Source organism: Orcinus orca, chromosome 2, assembly GCF_937001465.1.
Source record: "Orcinus orca chromosome 2, mOrcOrc1.1, whole genome shotgun sequence".
In the NCBI taxonomy this organism is placed as follows: Eukaryota; Metazoa; Chordata; class Mammalia; order Artiodactyla; family Delphinidae; genus Orcinus; species Orcinus orca.
In genome coordinates this window covers 140,974,000-140,994,834 of record NC_064560.1, presented here as the reverse complement: position 1 = coordinate 140,994,834, position 20,835 = coordinate 140,974,000, and positions in this window count along the sequence as shown.

Here is a 20,835-nt window from a genome sequence, read left to right as displayed (position 1 = left end):
CCCACGTCACCTGCATCGGCAGGCGGACTCTCAACCACTGTGCCACCAGGGAAGCCCAAGATTTTTTTTTTTTTGATGTGGACCATTTTTAAAGTCTTTATTGAATTTGTTACAATTTGCTTCTGTTGTTTATGTTTTGTTTTTTTTGGCCACGAGGCATGTGGGATCTTAGCTCCCCAACTAGGGACCAAATCTACATCCCCTGCATTGGAAGGCAAAGACAACCACAGGACTGCCAGGGAAGTCCTTAACTTTTTAATAGTTTAGAAAACTTATAAATTGATTGATTGGAGCTCAGAATTAATTTCCGCAGGTAGATAATGTTTTACATGGGGTTGGTCCACAGGTCTACCCACAAAAAAGTTTTTAAAGTGTAGTTTACATGAAATACCACTAGGTTTTATTAAGACCTAAGTACTGTAAAGATTGTGATCCCCTTACACATGATTCAAGATAATACATTGCCTTTTTTGAAAGACACAAAATTTGTCTACATCCAATAATTAAAATAACCTTTTAAATTTCTGACTGCAAACATTTTAGATAAGTATATCCAAAATGAAGATGAATTCTTTTCATCTCTTGTGCCATAGCTGTGCTGGTGCCTTCAGTAGGGCTTAATCAGCCTATCGCATGATCAAGTGCTAAGCACTCATACATAACAATGCTTTATATAAAAACGGATCCTCAATTCCACATTGGGACGCCTGGTGCATCTCTAGTTCACAGTGTGAGACAAGGTCTGTTCCAGACTCATATTCTCAGTACTTAAATTCAGTGATGACCATGCAAGATTGCACATTGGGTAAAGGTTGTCGCATCGAGGTCCTTTACTCTGTACACACTAAACAGGAAGTAATGGGATGTCTGTTGCAGACATCCACTGGACTAATGGTCAAGAAACCTTGCCCACTAATTCTCTGTGTGATTTTGAATAAGTCTCTGGACTTCATTATCAGTGTATTGGAGGGTTGGACAAAACTACAGCATCTCCAAGAGACCTTACCGCTCTTTCACAAGCGTGTTTCTTATTTCTCGGCTGAGCAAACAGAGTTTTCCTGGATCATTAAGCAGTCCAAAGGCAATGATTCTAAAATGGAGTAGAAATGACTGAACAATCAAACAGTGGGTTCCCAATAGTGAGTCTTGGAAAGTAGGGAAAACCCTAACCTATAACCACAGAGCCACTTGCAGATGTCAAATTGCTATCTTCCTATTTAATAATTCCCACATGCAAAGTCTTATCCCTATTCTAAATATCTAGTATTAGTATAATGAGGCAATCTTATTTAAAAAGAGATTTAAGCAAATAGTCATAATAATTCTAACTTTATTGATAGAGTTATTCAGTAGACCAACAGAAGTCAGTTTGGTGACTGCCTATATCTATTCTTAAAAAAATATTCCCATTATGAGAGTCATTGCACAACTCTGATAGTATCAAAGTGACTCTTACTCATTAGAAGGTCTATTCCAAAATCTTTATTACAATTTCCTCATCTTGTGTTTTCATGAATCACAAAACTTTTCTGAAATTTAAACCAAACTGAGGCATGAGAATGGCTTGTTTTTCTAGTGAAATATTATCTCTGTGTTAAAGTGGAAGCTAACATTTATTGAGTATTTCTTTGTGTAGGTTTTATGCCAGCCAGAACCTACCAGACCTAATGAGACAGTCAGGCATTAGTACTTCATTTTATACATGACTATTTGAGACACTTGTTATTGGACAAATATTCCACCAGAATGGAAATCAGTTTTTCTTTTTTGTTTGGGGACTTCTGGTACACCCTTGATTCTTAGGGCAAGAAAGATCAGTCCAAAGGGGTCACTTTTGTCAGAGTTACAAAATGTATGACCCAGTTTCAAGGCCAGTCTGTGTGACCGAGTCATGATGTTGGCAATTTATCCACCACGATGAGACTTCAAGTTGGTGAAAGTAAACCTGAGGGTTAACATTGAACAGAGATCTCTGTCATTATCAATTGTCACTTTATCTTTTTAAATAATGCCAAAACAGTTCATACATTATATTTATAATATTTAGCTGAACATATCTAAGTAAACAGAAATATAATTAAAGTTTAACTATGCAAATCTTTAGCTTTAGTTACCTTTAAAAAATCTAAAAGTACATATTTCCTTATTTAATGGTGAGACATATGAGTCACCACAGTACAAAATTAGTCATGACTGAAAGACTAGCTTTGAATAATTATATTCATGACAAAAATAATGATATTACCGTAATATAAATCTGCTCAATAAAGGGCATGTACTCACATAATTTTATAGAGCAAAGAAGTCACTGGTGTAATAAAGTTTTCTCAGCTACACCTTCAGAACAGGGATATTATTTTTCTTAAATAGCTTCAACATTGAAAAATTCATATCTAATATAGCCTTTCCCTTTTGATTTTGATCCCAGAGAAAATCTCTCCACGTGTATTATTTATTTTATATAAGACATTCAGACATATTTTTATTTAACATTAACTGTGGTTAACAGAAATAACTGCCAAGCTCAGATTAATATTAGTGTTTGATATTATTTTCATTGTTTATGTTAAAGAGTCATACTAATTTTCAGTAAAATTTTATGTTATGTAGTCACATCCTTCTCCTTATTTGCAGTGGGTTCATGTACTAAAGTATTAGTTACTAATACTAACAGCTTTACCAATTCCCAGGGTTTAATTAGAATACCATACAGTGTACATAAGATGTAAAAACACACAAAAGCACACATGCACAGTGCTGTGATTTTAGAGTCAGAGAAACCTGTATTAAAATCCTTTAGACACCACTAATTCACTACAAGAGGTCAAGGAACCTAGTAGTTGCTGTAAAATATAAACACTAGTCCTTACATCTAGAGCACAGAGTGAGGTTACCTATCAATGAGGTCGCCAGTGGGTCCTCTTGCTCAAAATGCTTCTTATGCCATCAATTTTAGGGGGACACTGCTCATTCTTTACCAAGTCATTCTTTTATTGGTCTTCTAACTTTTTTTGAGTCCATTTTTTGCACGAACAGTAAAGTGACATTTATGAAATATGAAAGATGTGTCTCTCTTCTGCTTAAAATCCATCCATCCATCTATGCATTCATCCACTTAACTATTTATTCTTTATTATATTGTCTCAGGTCATTTCAATGGTTTTGATTTATACTTCAGCTCTATAGTTTATTATTTAATAACTTGTATGATCCAAAGTGCAGTCAGTACAAGTAATAAAATAAGGAGAGAATAAAAAATTAAACAGACATTTTTCCATTCTCTATAATTTAAAGAAAAGTTATATTAGATGATAAGGCCTGCAACTGCATTAACTATTTTGTGATCTGTTCAAGATTTTGGATTTGGATACAATTACCTGAAATTAAATAAACTCATGCCTGCAACATAATTTTTTAAAAATACAACACAGTTAAGTCATTTCAAAATGAACCTCTCACATCATGTACAAGTAATTCTGGTTTTATCATATTATAAAAAGTCCAAATAAAATGAGATATTCTTGGGCTTCCCTGGTGGCGCAGTGGTTGAGGGTCCGCCTGCCAATGCAGGGGGCACGCGTTCGTGCCCCCGTCCGGGAGGATCCCACATGCCGTGGAGCGGCTGGGTCCATGGGCCATGGCCACTGGGCCTGCGCGTCCGGAGCCTGTGCTCCACAGCAAGAGAGGCCACAGCAGTGAGAGGCCCGTGTACCGCAAAAAAAAAAAAAAAAAAAAAATTCTTACAGTAGTGCAGTCGTGGACACAGATGCCTAATGTTTGTTTGATTAGCCACCCATTTGTTTATTTTATTTATTTATTTATTTTTAAAAGGAGAAAAGCTGTGGTTTTCTTTTTGGTTTTTTTGGAAGATGTTGGGGGTAGGAGTTTATTAATTAATTTATTTATTTTTGCTGTGTTGGGTCTTCATTTCTGTGCGAGGGCTTTCTCTAGTTGTGGCAAGCGGGGGACACTCTTCATCGCGGTGTGCGGGCCTCTCACTATTGCGGCCTCTCTTGTTGCAGAGCACAGGCTCCAGACGCGCAGGTTCAGTAGTTGTGGCTCATGGGCCTAGTTGCTCCGCGGCATGTGGGATCCTCCCAGACCAGGGCTCGAACCCGCGTCCCCTGCATTAGCAAGCAGATTCTCAACCACTGCGCCACCAGGGAAGCCCCACCCATTTGTTTGTTATTGGAGAAGCCTGTGCTGGATTCTCTAGCATGATCTTTATTCTCTCATTTCAGTACTGAGAGGTTCACTTCACTCATACACCCTAAACCTATTCTAAAGGGAACCAAAACCCTAGATTGCCATAATCACTAACGGGAAATGTATGCTTTAGATTTCAATATATCCTGCATGCAAATTTAGAAAATGACACACTAGGATACATTGGAAACTATTTTGCACTATGGTATTATTTTTTTTAATCTAAGAAAAAATTAATTTTAGAATATAATATACCTAAGCAGTCAAGTTAGTCACATCTTCAGTGCATTTAAAACATACATAACAATTAGTTTATTCTGCTTGTCCTTTTCCAAAAAGAAACATCCATTTTGCTATAAACTCTGACAAAAATATACACTTTAAACAATCCAGTCATTTCTCCTCCAGAAAGTTATCACAAAGCTCAGAAACAAGAGCATATTTACAGAGCAGAGTGTAGTTTCCACCTACCCTGCTGCTATAAAGGCTGGGTACAGTGAGATATTTTTCTTTATATATTTTCTTATTTCTTATTTTGCCTTTTTCTTTTCTTTTTTTTTTTTTAAAAAAAAAAACACTTTAACATTTCTTGTAAGGCCACTTTAGTGGTGATGAACTCTTTTAGTTTTTGATTGTCTGGAAAACTCTTTATGTCTCTTTCAATTCTGAACGATAACTTTGCCAGATAGAGTGTCCTTGGTTGTAGGTTATTTTTCCTTTGAGCTTTTAAAATATATCATTCCACTCCCTTCTGGCCTTCAAAGTTCCTTCTAGTGTACTTTTCATTTCAGTTATTGTATTCTTCAGTTTCAAATGGTTCTTTTTTACATTTTTTTGTTGACATTCTCACTGTGTTCCTTTATTCTTTTCCCAAGTTCAGTGAACATTTTAATGGCATTTTTCACAGAACTAGAACAAATAACCTTATAGTTTGTATGGAACCACCAAAGACCCCGAATACCTAAAGCAATCTTAAGAAAGAAAAACAAAGTTGGCGGTATCATGCTCCCTGACTTCAGACTATTCTATAAAGCTGTAATAATCAAAACAGTATGGTATCAGCACAGAAACAGACACACATATCAATGGAACAGAATAGAAAGCCCAGAAATAAACCCACATGTGTATGGTCAATTAATCTATGTCAAATGAGGCAAGAATATAAAATGGGTAAAAGACAGTCTCTTCAATAAGTGGTGCTGGGAAAACTGCACAGTTACATGTAAAACAATAAACTAGAACATTTTCTTACATCATATACAAAAATAAATTCAAAATGGATTAAAGACATAAATGTAGGACTTGAAATTATAAAACTCCTAGAAGAAAAAGCAGGCAAGGGCAACAAAAGCAAAAATAAACAAATGGAACTGTACCAAACTAAAAAGCTTTTGCACAGTGAAGGAAAACATCAACAAAACAAAAAGGCAGCCTACTGAATAGAAGAAATTGCAAGTGATATATCTGATAAGAGGTTAATATCCAAAATATATTAAGAACTAATCCAAATCAATTTTTTACAATCTAAAAAGATGGGAAGAGGCCCTGAATAGACATTTTTCCAAGGAAGACATACAGATGGCCAACAGGTACATGAAATGATGCACAGCATCACTAATCATCAGGGAAACACAAATCAAAACCACAATGAGATAGCACCTCACACCTCTTAGAATGACTACAATCAAAAAGACAAGAATTGTGTTCGTGAAAAGGTGGAGAAAAGGGAACCCTTGTGTACTGTTGGTGGGAATCTAAACTGGTACAGCACTATGGGAAACAGTATGGGGGTTCCTCAAAAAAAGAGAAATAGAACTACGATACAATCCAACAATTCCACTCCTGGTTATTTATCCAAAGAAAACGAAAACACTAACTCAAAAAAGACATACGCACTCCAATGTTCAGAGCAGCATTATTTACAATAGCCAAGATATAGAAGCAACCTAAGTGTCCACTGACAGATAAATGGATAAAGAAGATGTGGTATATATACAGTGGAATATTACTCAGCCATAAAAATAGAATGAAATCTTGCTATGTATGACAACATGGATGGACCTGAATGTTAATATGCTTAGTGAAATAAGTCAGACAAAGACAAATATTTTATGCTTTCACTTATATGTTGAATCTTAAACAGAAACAGACTCCCAGATACAAGAACAAACTAGTGGTTGCCAGAGGGAAGAGGGTGGGAGGAGGGGTGAAATAGGTGAAGGGGATTAAGAGATACAAATTACCAATTATAAAATAAATAAGTTACAGGGACATAATGTACAGCACAGGGAATACAATCCATATTTTATAATAACTTTGCATGGTATGTAATCTATAAAACTAGTGAATCACTATGTTTTACACCTTAAACTAATATCACATTGTAATTCAACTATACTTAAATAAATTTGAAAAAAAAAGGAGTGGGTACAAAGCCCACTGTTGGGCACTATTATGGAAATTTGTCTTCCCTCTTTGTACTCTCTTTTTTCTTCCTCAGTGGTGTTACTCACAGCTCTTGCTTCAGAATTGTTGTAGTATAAAAATCACATAGGTTCAGATGTAAACAGCTCACTACAGAGCTTCAATATCTTGAATTTGGCAGAGGTGTGCCCCTTAATAAGAGAATATAAATCTTAAATCAAAGCAGAGCTTCTCAAGTGTAGTGAACTCTCAGAAACATCTGGAATCCTTGTGAGAAATGCACATTCCTAAATCCCACTCCTGAGGATTCTGATTCAGCAGATCTCAGGGAACCCAGGTGTCAGGGAACCCCGGTGTCAAGGAACCCAGGTGACTCTGAAAATTAACCACACTTGGAAAACACTGACCTAAAGAATTACTTTTTAACTGTAGATTTCAGGCATCAATGAGTGAGTCAAAGGTTCTTTCTGACAAGGCTGGCATAAGGTTGCGGTGATGGTTTTAAAATTGTTTACTGCAGGGAATCAGGGGACTAGGATAATGTGTTTTGTAATTTCCATATAAAATACTTGTAATTGATCATCTTTGAGATCTGCCTTTCAATTTCCCATTTTAACTAGCTTTATAATTAACAAATAATAAATGATGGACCTCTCACAGACAGCTAGCATTTTCTGCCCCTTAATACTGAATATAGCTACGAACATTAGAACAACTTCTATTTAAGACTATTTAACATATCAGTTAGAAGCTAACCCCTAGTGTTTAATTTGAAAAGGAACCTGTGCTGGAAGTCAGAATCTAATTTTCAAAATGGAGAATAAGGTTGGAAATAAATCTGATGATTATTGAAGCAAATTGAGTGTGACACGGGAACGATGTAAGAGTCTCTTGGGAAATAATGGTTGGGAAGGATTATTAATAGAGAGTTTGGGCTTATTTTTCTGTTCCAAGATTTGGAACACTGAACTTAAGCTTTATGTCATGAACTGTAGGTGACAGAGTCACTTTCCCTTCAATATTCATCACATATTAAATGAGTTTGACCTTGTATGAGACTCAGGGAGATGTGAGTAAGAGGACTATTCCACTTTGCATTCATAGTTTCAAGAACTTCAAAGAAATAAGTGGTAAAGAAAATCCAAACATGCCATGTCATCATTTTGTTTGCTTATATGTTCGAAGTAATTTAGAATTATAAAATATGTCACGGGCTTCCCTGGTGGCACAGTGGTTGAGAGTCCGCCTGCCGATGCAGGGAACACGGGTTCGTGACCCGGTCCGGGAAGATCCCACATGCCACGGAGCGGCTGGGCCCGTGAGCCGTGGCCGCTGAGCCTGTGCGTCTGGAGCCTGTGCTCTGCAACGGGAGAGGCCACAGCAGTGAGAGGCCTGCGTACCGCAAAAAAAAAAAAAAAGAAAATATGTCACATTCAACTCTCCCTTAAGGGAAATACCCTGGTAAGATTGGGTGGTTTTATTGTTCATTATTACTGTTGTTTTATGAGCATAAGCTTCATTAAAAGAGTGGGAATAAAATAACATTCAGACTGTTTGTTCTTTATAAAACCAAAGGCATATGAGCTCTGAACTGGCTACCAATTAACTTTGCGAGTTTGGGCAAGTTGACTTCACCTCTAGCTTGCAGCTTCCTCATCTGTAAAATGAGGGAGTCAGATTAGACAACGTTAGCGTCCTATGTGGCTGGAACATGGTGCGAAGGAGTGACTTGACCTGACTCCTGGTTTAGGCAGGATGGTGGGTAGTGAGGGTTACTCATAGAAGTTGTATGAGGCTGTGTTTATGCATTTTACACAAATTCACTACATTACCTGGATAGGTCACATTTTACAAAAGCACTAGCAGGCGTGGCAAACTCTTCTTAGCACTTTACTTACATTAACTCATTTAATACTCACAACAAAACTATAAAGTACATACTATTAGCATTGTCATTTCCATTTTACAGACAAGGACTTTGAAGCACAGAGAAGTTAAGTAATAAGCCCTGAGTCACCCAGCTAGTAACTGGCAGAGCCAAGATTTGGATCCAGACTGTGAGGTCCCAGAGAACGTGCATGCTTAACCACTGTGCTGTACCACCTCTCTGCTAGGCTGTGTGAGGAACTTGTTTAGATCTCATTGCTAAAGCTGAGTTGTGGGTGTGCTGAGACATTGATGTGGGGTCAATAACTTTATTGAGAAGTTAAACCAGGGTTGCCAATCTGATCTGGGGAAGCAGAAGTGCAATGTCTGTTACAGGAAACCAAAATGGCAGTTACACCAGGTACAGCCACAGTGATGCCCAACAGGTGTCGGGGGCACTTTCAAGGCGGGGAATAGCGAGGAGTTGATCCCAACATCCAATGTGATGATGCCCCCAATTTCATGACCCTCCATAGGTCCTTAATAAACTGCTGCATTGTAAAACATACTAAGACCACCAAAAATGCTGTCACTCTAACCTAGAAACCAAACACACAATATGTCTATGATTACTTGTGCTTTTTCTTTTCCCAAAAGTTCAGGCTAACTTAGAAAACAGCATTGACAGTGATCAGCCTAGTGTTGGTCTTACTTTAATGGAATTCTTTTCATGTTTTACTATTAAGTGTATTTGACATTAATTTCTGAATTGTGCGCATGTGTGTGTGTCTAATGCTAAGGGTATTTCTTTCTCTTCCTCTTTTCAACATTATTTTTTAAGAATGACTGTTGAATTTTACTAAATGTTTTTTTGGTACTTATCAATATTGTCATAGCTTTCTTTTTCTACTCTAACTACTTTAATGTTAATATTTAATGAACATTTCTATTGTTGAACCATACTTACATTTCATAACAGACCATGCTGGGCTACTTTAAAATATACACTAACAAGTATTATTACAATTTTGTAAATACAAAAAAAAATTTAACTTAATCCTACCAGACAAAATTGTGCTATAATATAGCAGAAACTACTAAACCAATTTTAGAATCATCTGTAAAAAGAACACTAGTACATGCTCCTTTCTTCTTTTGTCTGTCAAATGTTCATTTCTTAGTGAATTATTTCCCTAGTCACTAACAATTTTTAGATCCATGAAACAAAATAAAATGAGGTATAATAACTGTATGAGAATCTTGCTCTTAGGAGATTCTTAACTTATGGAACCTCAGCTTAGAAGATTACCTCTCTGCATAGGAAAATTCAAGATGTGAGAAGGGACAGCTCATAAGCATAAAGGCTCATCCATCATTTTTTAAGAGAGATTAGACTAAAGGGAAAAACCAAACTTCCCCTCAGTGCAGAGGTATGTTTTCTGTGAGAGTAATGCTTTTTGAAAAACCTCCTTTGCTCCTAGAAAACAGATGAAAGAAACACTAAAGCAATTGGCTCTGCAAAAGAAAATTCTTATCTTTTCTGGACACAATAGGCAGCAGCAGGTGGGTACTTGCTTTCTTTGTGGAAGATGAAGTGATTTTTAAAGATTTAGAAATTGGAAAGCTTCCTCTGAGAACTCCAGATGTGAATGTGAGACAGGCTATGCCTCCTTCAAAAAGAGAACAGTAGAGCACTCAGCTTGAAAATGCAGGTTTGGGACTCAGAAGACACGTTCTGCCACAAATTATCCATGCAACTTTAGGTAAGTCCCCTAACCTCTCAAAGGCCTCAGTTTCTTTATCCTTAAAATGGTGAACATAACACATTCTCCTAAGGGTGAACTAAGCAATGTACAGTACTTAGCTCAGTGTCTGGTACAGAATAAAGTACTCAGTAAATGTTAGCTAAATACATATACATACGCTCACAGGCACACATTATGAAATACTTTCAAAGCTTCAAGAAACAACCAGAAATGCCTTGCTGAGTCCTCTGGTTCCAAGGATACAGCTGAAGAAGTGCCCTGAGACACAGAACGGATTGTAATTCTAACTAATCCAGCTAATCCAGCCACTATGGGACAAGCAGAGCTGTACCTAAAAGCTTCAAAGCCAGGGGAATGATTCTTGTTATGAAAATTTACCAAAGCCATGTTTTCCCCAGTGAACAGACACCTTTTACAGCACAAATGTCTTCCTCACAGGAGGATCTGACTTCTTTCTGGCTTAGAAACTAATTACAAATCTTTGCTATAAGAAAGAGCACACAGAAAGGGAGAGGAATCTAATGCAAATACGCTGCCCCCACCAAAATTCAAACATTAATATATTTAAAAGTAAGAATTAAGTATTTATCAAATTATCCATTGATGGAATTAAATGTTATTACTAGGGTAAGTATTGGTAAAATTAAATATTGATCAAAAATGATTCCAAAATTAATTTCACTGACGTGTGACAGAATAGGAAGGCAGCCTGGCCTGTGATGAATACTATACTTGGGAGAAGTGGGCTTTACTCTTGGCTTCACCTTTCTGGGTGTGTGGAACACTTCAGAGATACTTATTAATCCAGCTGTGAGACCCCCAGAAAATAACCACTTTGTTAGCCTTACTTCATTTCTACCTCTGTGAACTGGGCAGGTGAGGCTAAAAGCTCCCAGGCAGCTCTAGAATTCTCTAATTCCAAATTGTGGCAGGGTGGGTCACACAGCACAGCTCCAAGTGGCAAGTTACTCCTGAAGTTTTGCAAGCCGGCAGAGCATATTCTAGGATGGCCAGAATGGGGCCTGAGGAAATTAGCCAGCTCTGAGCCCCACCGGCCATGTTCCCTGCACCTTGGTTTGCTCATTCGTAAAGTGAAGAGATGACCAAATTCTTTTCCAGGGCACCTGCGAGTCCTTGCATTTCTACCCTGATAGCCCAAAGCTCTTACCTTCAGAAAAAATGCAGTTAGGTTCCATTGGAACTGCCAAATTAGAATAAAAATGAGTATTAAGAACAAGCACCTGGATTATAGGAGGAGGAGCTTCAAGAGGGCGGAAGAGTAAGATGCGGAGATCACCTTCCTCCCCACAGATACATCAGAAATACATCTACACATGGAACAACTCCTACAGAACACCTACTGAACACTGGCAGAAGACCTCAGACCTCCCAAAAGGCAAGAAACTCCCCACGTACCTGGGTAGGGCAAAAGAAAAAACAGAGACAAAAGAATAGGGACACGAACTGCACCAGTGGGAGGGAGCTGTGAAGGAGGAAAGGTTTCCACACACTAGGAAGCCCCTTCGCGGGCGGAGACTGCGGGTGGCGGAGGGGCAAGCTTCGGAGCCACGGAGGAAACCGCAGTAACAGGGGTGCGGAGGGCAAAGTGAAGAGATTCCCACACAGAGGAGCAGTGCCGCCCAGCACTCACCGAGAGGCTTGTCTGCTCATCCGCCGGGGTGGCCAGGGCTGGGAGCTGAGGCTTGGGCTTCGGTCGGATCCCAGGGAGAGGACTGGGGTTGGTGGCGTGAACACAGCCTGAAGGGGGTGCGCCATGGCTAGCCGGGAGGGAGTCTGGGAAAAGGCTGGAGCTGCCAGAGAGGCAAGAGAATTTTTCTTGCCTCTTTGTTTCCTGGTGCGCAAGGGGATTCAGGGCGTCACTTAAAGGAGCTGCAGAGACGGGCGTGAGCCGCGGCTATCAGCGCAGACCCCAGAGACGGGGATGAGATGCTAAGACCGCTGCTGCAGCCACCAAGAAGCCTGTGTGCGAGCACAGGTCACTATCCCCACCTCCGCTCCCGGGAGCTTCTGTAGCCCGCCACTGCCAGGGTCCCGTGATCCAGGGACAACTTCCCGGGGAGAACACACGGCGCGCTTCAGGCTGGTGCAATGTCACGCTGGCCTCTGCCGCCACAGGCTCGCCCCACATTTGGTACCCCCCCTCCCCCCGGCCTGAGTGAGCCAAGAGCCCCCGAATCAGCTACCTTAACCTGCTCCTGTCTGAGCGAATAACAGATGCCCTCAGGCAACCTACACACAGAGGCGGGGCCAAATCCAAAGCGGAACCCCAGGAGCTGTGGGAACACAGAAGAGAAAGGGAAATCTCTCCCAGCGGCCTCAGGAGCAGCGGTTTAAATCTCCAGAGTCAACTTGATGTACCCTGCATCTCTGGAATACCTGAATAGACAAAGAATCATCCCAAATTCAGGAGGTGGACATTGGGAGCAATGATATATTTTTCCCCCTTTTTCTCTTTTTGTGAGTGTGTATGTGTATGCTTCTGTGTGTGATTTTGTCTGTATAGCTTTCCTTTTACCACTTGTCCTAGGGTTCTGTCTGTCTGTATTTTTTGTTGTTGTTTTAGTATAGTTTTTAGCACTTGTTATCATTGGTGGATTTGTTTTTTGGTATGGTTGCTCTCTTCTTTCTTTTTTTTTATTTTTACTTTAAAAATTTTTTTAATAATTATTTTTCATTTTAATAACTTTATTTTACTTTACTTTATTTTATCTTCTTCTTTCTTTCTTTCTTTTTTTTCTCCCTTTTATTCTGAGATGTGTGGATGACAGGCACTTGGTGCTCCAGCCAGGCATCAGGGCTGTGCCTCTGAGGTGGGATAGCCAAATTCAGGACACTGGTCCACAAGAGACCCCCCAGCTCCACGTAATATCAAACTGCAAAAATCTCCCAGAGATCTCCATCTCAAGGCCAAGACCCAGCTCCACTCACTGACCAACAAGCTACAGTGCTGGACACCCTATGCCAAACAACTAGCAAGACAGGAACACAACCCCATCCATTAGCAGAGAGGCTGCCTAAAATCATAATAAGGCCAAAGACACCCCAAAACACACCACCAGACATGGACCTGCCCACCAGAAAGACAAGATCCAGTCTCATCTATCAGAACACAGGCACTAGTCCCCCCCACCCCCTACACAACCCACTGAACCAAACTTAGCCACTGGGAACAGACAAAAAAAAAACAACGGAAACTAGAAACCTGCAGCCTGTGAAAAGGAGACCACAAACACAGTGAGTTAAGCAAAATGAGAAGACAGAGAAACACACAGCAGATGAAAGAGCAAGGCAAAAACCCACCAGACCTAACAAATGAAGAGGAAACAGGTAGTCTACCTGAAAAAGAATTCAGAATAATGATAGTAAAGATGATCCGAAATCTTGGAAATAGAATGGACAAAATTCAAGAAATGTTTAACAAGGACCTAGAAAAACTAAAGAGCAAACAAACAATGGTGAACAACACAATAAATGAAATTAAAAATACTCTAGAAGGGATCAATATCAGAATAACTAAGGGCAGAAGAATGGATAAGTGACCTGGAAGATAAAATAGTGAAAATAACTACTGCAGAGCAGAATAAAGAAAAAAGAATGAAAACAATTGAGGACAGTCTCAGAGACCTCTGGGACAACATTAAATGCACCAACATTCGAATTATAGGGGTCTCAGAAGAAGAAGAGAAAAAGAAAGGGATTGAGAAAATATTTGAAGAGATTATAGTTGAAAACTTCCCTAATATGGGAAAGGAAATAGTTAATCAAGTCCAGGAAGCACAGAGAGTCCCATACAGGATAAACCCAAGGAGAAACATGCGAAGACACACGTTAATCAAACTATCAAAAGTTGAATACAAAGAAAAATATTAAAAGTAGCAAGGGAAAAACAACAAATAACACACAAGGGAACCTCCATAAGGTTAACAGCTGATCTTTCAGCAGAAACTCTGGAAGCCAGAAGGGAGTGCCAGGACATATTTAAAGTAATGAAGGAGAAAAAGCTACAATGAAGATTACTCTACCCAGCAAGGATCTCATTCAGATTTGGTGGAGAAATTTAAATCTTTACAGACAAGCAAAAGTTAAGAGAATTCAGCACCACAAAACCAGCTTTACAACACATGCTAAAGGAACTTCTCTAGGCAGGAAACACAAAAGAAGGAAAAAGCCTACAATAACAAACCCAGAACAATTAAGACAATGGTAATTGATAATTACCTTAAATGTAAATGGATTAAATGCTCCAACCAAAAGACATAGACTGGCTGAATGCATACAAAAAAAAGACCTGTATTGTCTACAAGAGATTCACTTCAGACCTAGGGACACATACAGACTGAAAGTGAGGGGATGGAAAAAGACTTTCAATGCAAATGGAATTCAAAAGAAAGCTGGAGTAGCAATTCTCACACCAGATAAAATAGACTTTAAAACAAAGATTATTACAAGAGACAAAGAAGGACATTACATAAAGATCACGGATCAAACCACGAAGAAGATTTAATAATTGTAAATATTTATGCACCCAACATAGGAGCACTTCAATACATAAGGCAAATACTAACAGCCATAAAAGGGGAAATCGACAATAACAAAATCATAGTAGGAGACTTTAACACCCAACTTTCACCAATGGACAGATCATCCAAACTGAAAATAATTAAGGAAATACAAGCTTTAAATGATACATTAAACAAGATGGACTTAATTGATATTTATAGGACATTCCATCCAAAAACAACAGAATACACTTTCTTCTCAAGGGCTCATGGAACATTCTCCAGGATAGATATCTTGGGTCACAAATCAAGCCTTGGTAAATTTAAGAAAATTGAAATCGTATAAAGTATCTTTTCCAACCACAACGCTATGAGACTACATATGAATTACAGGAAAAAGTCTGTAAAAGCATACAGACACATAGAGGCTAAATAAAACATTACTTAATAACCAAGATATCACTGAAGAAATCAAAGGGGAAATCGAAAAATACCTAGAAACAAATGACAGTGAAAACACGACAACCCAAAACCTATGGGATGCAGCAAAAGCAGTTCTAAGAGGGAAGTCTACAGCAATACAATCCTACCTTAAGAAACAGGAAGCATCTCAAATAAACAACCTAATCTTACACCTAAATCAATTAGAGAAACAAGAACAAAAATACCCCCAAAGTTAGCAGAAGGAAGGAAATCATAAAGATCAGATCAGCAATAAATGAAAAACAAATGAAGGAAACAATAGCAAAGATCAATAAAATTAAAATCTGGTTCTCTGAAAAGATAAACAAAATTGATAAACCATTAGCCAGACTCATCAAGAAAAAAAGGTAGAAGACTCAAATCAGCAGAATTAGAAATGAAAAAGGAAAAGTAACAACTGACACTGCAGAAATACAAAGGATCATGTGAGATTACTACAAGCAAGTATATGCCAATAAAATGGACAACCTGGAAGAAATGGACAAATTCTTAGAAATGCACAACCTTCCAACACTGAACCAGGAAGAAATAGAAAATATGAACAGACCAATCACAAGCACTGAAATTGAAATTGCCATTAAAAATCTTCCAACAAACAAAAGCCCAGGACCAGATGGCTTCACAGGTGAATTCTATCAAACATTTAGAGAAGAGCTAACACCTATCCTTCTCAAACTCTTCCAAAATATAGCAGAGGGAAGACCACATCCAAACTCATTCTACGAGGCCACCATCACTGTGATACCAAAACCAGACAAAGATGTCACAAAGAAAGAAAACTGCAGGCCAATATCACTGATGAACATAGATGCAAAAATCTTCAACAAAATACTAGCAAACAGAATCCAAAAGCACGTTAAAAGGATTATACACCATGATCAAGTGGGGTTTACCCTAGGAATGCAAGGATTCTTCAATATACGCAAATCAATCAATGTGATACACCATATTAACAAACTGAAGGATAAAAACCATATGATCATCTCAATAGATGCAGAGAAAGCTTTTGACAAAATTCAACACCCATTTATGATAAAAACCCTGCAGAAAGTAGGCATAGAGGGAACTTTCCTCAACATAATAAAGGCCATATATGACAAGCCCACAGCCAACATCATCCTCAATGGTGAAAAACTGAAAGCATTTCCACTAAGATCAGGAACAAGACAAGGTTGCCCACTCTCACCACTCTTATTCAACATAGTTTTGGAAGTTTTAGCCACAGCAATCAGAGAAGAAAAGGAAATAAAAGGAATCCAAATCGGAAAAGAAGAAGGAAAGCTGTCACTGTTTGCAGATGACATGATAGACATGATACTATACATAGAGAATCCTAAAGATGCTACCAGAAAACTACTAGAGCTAATCAATGAATTTGGTAAAGTAGCAGGATACAAAATTAATGCACAGAAATCTCTGGCATTCCTATATACTAATGATGAAAAATCTAAAGTGAAATCAAGAAAACACTCCCATTTACCATTGCAACAAAAAGAATAAAATATCTAGGAATAAACCTACCTAAGGAGACAAAAGACATGTATGCTGAAAATTATAAGACACTGATGAAAGAAATTAAAGATGATACAAATAGATGGAGAGATATACCATGTTCTTGGATTGGAAGAACCAACATTGTGAAAATGACTCTACTACCCAAAGCAGTCTACAGATTCAATGCAATCCCTATTAAACTACCACTGGCATTTTTCACAGAACTAGAACAAAAAATTTCACAATTTTTATGGAAACACGAAAGACCATGAATAGCCAAAACAATCTTGAGAAAGTAGAATAGAGCTGGAGGAATCAGGCTCCCTGACTTCAGACTATACTACAAAGCTACAGTAATCAAGACAGTATGGGGCTTCCCTGGTGGTGCAGTGATTGAGGATCTGCCTGCCAATGCAGGGGACACGAGTTCGAGCCCTGGTCTGGGAAGATCCCACATGCTGCGGAGCAACTGGGCTTGTGAGCCACAGCTACTGAGCCTGCACGTCTGGAGCCTGTGCTTTGCAACAAGAGAGGCCACGATAGTGAGAGGCTTGCGCACTGCGATGAAGAGTGGCCCCCTCTCGCCGCAACTAGAGAAAGCCCTCGCACAGAAATGAAGACCCAACACAGCCAAAAATAAATAAATATATTTAAAAAGAAACAAGACAGTACAGTACTGGCACAAAAACAGAAATATAGATCAATGGAACAGGATTAAAAGCCCAGAGATAAACCCACGCACATATGGTCACCTTCTCTTTGATAAAGGTGGAAGAATATACAGTGGAGAAAAGACAGCCCCTTCAATAAGTGGTGCTGGGAAAATTGGACAGCTACATGTAAAAGAATGAAATTAGAACACTCCCTAACACCATACACAAAAATAAACTCAAAATGGATTAAAGAACTAAATGTAAGGCCAGACACTATCAAACTCTTAGCGGAAAACATAGGCAGAACGCTCTATGACATACATCACAGCAAGATCCTTTTTGACCCACCTCCTAGAGTAATGGAAATAAAAAGAAAAATAAACAAACGGGACCTAATGAAACTTAAAAGCTTTTGCACAGCAAAGGAAACCATAAACAACACCAAAAGACAACGCTTGGAATGGGATAAAATATTTGCAAATGAAGCAACTGACAAAGCATTAATCTCCAAAATTTACAAGCACCACATGCAGCTCAATGTCAAAACAACAAACAACCCAATCCAAAAATGGGCAGACAAACTAAATAGACATTTCTCCAAAGAAGATATACAGATTGCCAACAAACACATGAAAGAATGCTCAACATCATTAATCATTAGAGAAATGTAAATCAAAACTACAATGAGACATCATCTTACACCAGTCAGAATGTCCATCATCAAAAAATCTAGAAACAATAAATGCTGGAGAGGGTGTGGAGAAAAGGGAACCCTCTTGCACTGTTGGTGGGAATGTAAATTGATACAACCACTATGGAGAACAGTATGGAGGTTCCTTAAAAAACTAAAAATAGAACCACCATGCGACCCAGCAATCCCACTACTGGGCATATACCCTGAGAAAACCATAATTCAAAAAGAGTCATGTACCACAATGTTCATTGCAGCTCTATTTACAATAGGCAGGACATGGAAGCAACCTAAGTGTCCATCAACAGATGAATGAATAAAGAAATGCGGCACATATATACAATGGAATATTACTCAGCCATAAAAAGAAAGGAAATTGAGTTATTTGTAGTGAGGTGGATGGACCTGGAGTCTGTCATACGGAGTGAACTAAGTCAGAAGGAGAAAAACAAATACTGTATGCCAACACATATATTTGAAATTAAAAAAAAAAGGTCATGAAGAACCTAGGGGAATATGGGAATAAAGACGCAGACCTACTAGAGAATCGACTTGTGGACACGGGGAGGAGGAAGGGTAAGCTGTGACAAAGTGAGAGAGTGGCATGGACATATATACACTACCAAACATAAAATAGCTAGTGGAAAGCAGCCGCATAGCACAGGGAGATCAGCTCAGTGCTTTGTGACCTCTTAGAGGGGTGGGATAGGGAGGGTGGGAGGGAGGGAGATGCAAAAGGAAAGAGATATGGGGACATATGTATATGTATAACTGATTCACTTTGTTATAAAGCAGAAACTAAGACACCATTGTAAAGCAATTATACCCCAATAAAGATGTTAAAAAAAAAAAAAGATGAACCAGCATCTGTGAGTCTTTTCCTAATGCGTGTATAAGTGGGTTTAAATTTTCTGACACATTTAGACTGAATGGTAAGTCACCCAACCATCTGGCCCTGGGACAGTTATGCAAAGTGCTGCTCCCCACCTGGGCACGGAGAACATTTTTATTAACATCCTGCTGGGCAGGCGCATGCATAAAAAGATACTGTGATTGGTCCGAGGTCAAAAGCCAAAGAAATTTGAAAAACACTTGGACTCTGAGAACAACAAAATAAACCCTTTTCCTGATGAAAATTATGTCTGTGAAGCTAAATGGCTGAAGTAGGAAAGTACATAGGTTAGACTTCAATAAAGAAAGTCTTTAGCTTAGATTTAAAAGCATAACTATGGTGAAGGTTTAACTGTCCTTTCGAAAATCCATCTTCCTTCAGAATTGCTGGTAAGAGATGACTTCAAAAATGTTCCTCATCCCTGATATGATCATATTAACACTGCTGGTCACCATCACTAGATTCCATTTTTGCCAGTTGGCCTTTGGAAAATGTCTGCTTGCCTGGAGAAGTATAGCCCTTGTTATATACATTCATCATATATTTGTGCTTCAGAGATAAACTCACACCTCTGAATTTGATTACTTTTCCTTAATTATAGATTTCTATGGCTCCCATGTGTCTGGAATAAATCTGATTAAAAACAAGACTCCTGATCCCTGTGCCAGGCTGAGACTGTTCCGTTTTGCTTATTAGTAGGACGAGCACTTGGATGGTGGTCTGCACTAGCATGCACTCAGTCCATGAACAGGGAAGCCCTTCCTTCTCCAATTTCTTCTGCTTGCTCATTGATTCCTTTAACAGGGAACACAACTAGAAGTACAGCTTAAATTCAGGTATCACTGAGAGAGGTGATGTGTTCACGGGAATTCAAAGAGCCAGAGAACTAATCCCCTCTTCCATACTTCACAGAAGAGATTTTAACCTTTTTTGAATATTTCTATATCATCCTGGAATAAAACACAACTGCCCAGAATACTAGAAATGAGTCAAATGTGTATTTGACTTCTCAATATGCCAGAGCCCATGAGGTAGGTGGGGGAATGTGTCTTCTGCCACTGTCTCAGCCCCGAACTAAGGATGTTCAACCAGGGAGCTCCTTGAGCCAAGGTCACCAAGCTGCCCCTTATCTCCCAGGGATGTGGCTGCCTTAATAGCCTTGTGATGGATTTCAGGTGCTGGGACCCTGTGTCCATTACTCTCCTTGAGGTAGGACGTCTACAAGACTCCTTCTCGTGGCTGCCCAGTAGGTCAGTCAACTTACTTTGCTCCAGATCTCACAGCTAGCTAGTGGCAAAGGAATAAGACTTGTCAATCCAAGTCCTAACGCCACACATCCAGACATATATGATCAGAAGCCTAGAGGTGCCCTATGCCGGGCACAGCCCCCTTCCGTGTTCTGCCTCTCACTCCAGACTCCCCAGTCCACAAAGGCAGGCAGGCATCGTGAAGCTGTGGCACCCTGGGGTTGGGGGTGGTGCAGGAGAGAGCCCCTGTCAGAGGTAGTGCCTTGCTACTGAGTGCACTGCTCTCCCACTGCTTTAATAATTTGTTATAAAACAAACAATGTCACCAGGGGAATTGCTGCCAGTGGATAATGGCCTCCTGCTTTGCAATTAAGTGCTGACATTCAGTTGTGCCACACCAGCCATGGTATACTGCTGCTTCCTGTTCCAATGTTCTCACCCATGAGCGTTTTCTGCTAATCAAATTTATTATCCTATACCGCAGATCTTGACATTCACTTCGTTTTCAGCCTGGTGGTGAAGATTTAGAGAATATCATTTTTAAGCTACCCGTCCTTTCCAGCCTGGCATTCATAAGGCCCACAAAGAAATAC